This window comes from Crocuta crocuta, unplaced genomic scaffold (genome assembly GCF_008692635.1).
Source record: "Crocuta crocuta isolate KB4526 unplaced genomic scaffold, BGI_CrCroc_1.0 scaffold142, whole genome shotgun sequence".
In the NCBI taxonomy this organism is placed as follows: Eukaryota; Metazoa; Chordata; class Mammalia; order Carnivora; family Hyaenidae; genus Crocuta; species Crocuta crocuta.
Window position 1 is genome coordinate 2012904 of NW_027528892.1, and position 2704 is coordinate 2015607.

General features: G+C 52.0%; 1 long non-coding RNA gene across 2 annotated transcripts in view; it reads right to left on the reverse strand.

The window, feature by feature from the left end:
• Positions 1–1034: 1034 nt before the first annotated feature.
• Positions 1035–2704, reverse strand: part of LOC144225802 (uncharacterized) — a 2040-nt gene continuing 370 nt past the window's right edge. The window contains exons 2-3 of one of the 2 annotated variants that reach the window (XR_013333392.1): positions 2512–2611; positions 1035–1277 (exon numbers count right to left, since the gene is read on the reverse strand). This is a non-coding gene — a long non-coding RNA (uncharacterized LOC144225802). Of the gene's footprint in view, positions 1345–2511; positions 2612–2704 lie in introns of both variants that reach the window. The other variant, XR_013333393.1, reaches the window with a different exon arrangement.

The following is a 2704-nucleotide window of genomic DNA, read 5'->3' on the forward strand; positions in this document are numbered from 1 at the left end:
TTGGGAATAATACCTGCAAGAAATGACCAGTAACCATTCATTTCATCCATGCATTCAAATATTTATACACGCAGCAGGTCCCTTGCTGAGCGCTGGGACCCCACAAGGTCCCCGGACCCACGGAGCTCACAGGACAGGGGCAGGACGGGAACAAACAAGCGGTGAGCTCCAGGAAAGGAAGCAGGTCAGGGGACCTGTCCGCGCATGCAGGCCAGTGGCCGCTTTGCCGAGAAGGCCAGACGAGGGAGTAGAAGCGGCCTGCCTTGGGGACCGCAGGGACAGCCGTGGCCGAATTGCACTGTGTGCCTTTGAGGGACCGGAGGAAAGCCTGCACCAGTTGGGAGAGCCAGAGGGAGTCCGGGGCACAATGGGGCCCTCTACACCTTGGCTAGAAGGAAGTTTTATTCTACGTTTGCTGGAGAGCCATCCGCAAGATCTGATGTGAGGTAGGAAAGGGTCACCCTGGGTGAGGATGTGGACAGTGATGTGGCATCAGGGCAAGAGTGGAAGCCGAGGGACGGAGAGAATGAGGTCCGGAGTGGCCCAGGCACGATACTTGGTGACCGCAGTGGAGATGGGGAGGACCTCGTAGTGGTTCTATAAGAAGTGTTAACTGGGGGGTGGGGAGTGGGGGGGCACCTACGTGGCTCTTGACCGACTTCTTCTCAGGTCATGATCTCACGGTTCGTGGGTTCGAGCCCCGCATTGGGCTGTGTGCCGACAGCTCAGAGCCTGGGGCTGCTTCAGATTCTGTGTCTCCCTCTCTCTGTGCCCCTCCCCTGCTCTTTCTCTCTATCAGAAATAAACAAACATTTAAAAAAATGGCATCTGCTTGGGGTGCCTGGGTGGCTTAGTCCATTAAGCATATTGGACTCGACTTTGGCTCAGGTCATGATCTTGTGGTCAGTCGGGCCTTGTCCAGTAGGATGAAACACTTGCCCCCAGGCCAGTCCGAGGAGCCAGACGGTGTCCCGCAGCACCAGCCAAGAGGGTGCTTGGCTGTGCACAGGAGAGAAATAAAATGTGAGCTGGCAGGCCGTGAGAGCAGAGTTTATTGAAGGTACAGAGAGAGTGCAGGTATAGACAGCGTCCGGGAGACTCAGAAAGGAGAGAGCCTTGGTTTTGCCTGAGGTCCAGGGGCTTTTACTGAGGATTGTGGTCTGGACTGTGAATCCTCTCAGGCATCCAGAAACTGGTTAGAGCAAAGACAAGGGCCCAGGTGTTACTCCTTGGAGCCAGGTCTTGACGTGGAGGGGTCGAGCTCTGGTGGTGGAGGTCTAGAATGCACATATGATGGCTTCATTCGATCATTTTCCCCTGGTCCTTCATTAGATATTGCCTATTCTAAAGAAATCATTATGGGGCGCCTGGGTGGCTTAGTCGGTTAAGCATCCGACTTTCGCTTAGGTCATGATCTCGCGGTTCATGGGTTCGAGCCCCGCGTCGGGCTCTGTGCTGACTGCCAGCTCAGAGCCCGGAGCCTGTTTCAGTCTGTGACTCCCTCTCTCTCTGACCCTCCCCTGCTCACGCTGTCTCTCTCTCTCTCTCTCCTAGAAATAAATAAAAGATTAAAAAAAAGAAAAAGAAATCATTAGCTCTTCGCCCCCTACAAGGGGGACATACATTATTTGCATCATGAGGTGTGTGTAAAGTTGGTGGTGCAGGCCCTAGAAAGAATAGAAGCAGGAAAAGGAGCAAGAAGCAGGTTTTTATGGAGTTCTTCTGTCTATTTAGATAGAGTTTCTCTATCTAAAAATGTGGTTACTTTTGTTCTTGGCAAATAGGACGCTATCTTTCAGGTCAGGCAGTCAGTAAGGAAACAAAGGTTTTACTATACTCTTTAGAGGGTGATCGCACACACCGAGAGTAGTTTCACATGCTTGAGCTCCAATGACTACTTGAGAAGGTAAAATTAGTTTCCCAAGTCAACTAAAGTCCTGAATTAAATGGGTTGGGGGTGTTGCTGTGTAGGCACAATTGTGTCTGAGCTCAAGGAAGCTGTCATCATTTCTTACAGCAGTTTGCATATAAATGAGGGGGAGAGCATGAGTGGGAGAGAGGCAGAGAAGGAATCCAAATCGGGGGTCTGTGCTCACAGCAGAGAGCTGGATGTGGGTCTCACGCTCACAAACTGTGAGATCATGACCTGAGGTGAAGTCAGACACTCAAACAACGGAGCCACCCAGGCGCCCCTAGGAAAGCCCCTTAAAAAGCAGTAGTTCTTCAATGGGGCTGAGTTTGCCTCCCAGGGGACATTTGGCTGCGTCCAGAGACATTTTTGATTGTCAAGACCGGTGGGAAGGCTGAGGGTGTTGCTCTTGGCCCCTAGTGGGCAGAGGGATATTGCTCAACACCCTACAATGCACAAAACAGCCCTCACCCAAGGAATAATCAGACCCGAATGTCAATTATGCCCAGGCTGAGAAACATGGGTCCACTTCTTCCTATACTCGCTCAAAACATGCAGTCTGTGGCCAGCCCCTGTTAGATGAATCAATGGACAGCACGAACCTGTCCTCAAGGGCCAGAGCAGGTAGGGGGAGGTGGGATGCTCCTTTGGCAGAAGGCAGGCGTGACACGTAAAGTCTGTTTCCAACCAATGCGGAGCAAACTAAACAAATGAGCAAATAAAAACGAGTGAAGGACCTGCAGCAAAGACTGAGAACTTTCCGAAGGGGGGCACTGTAAGCTGACCAGCCGGAGG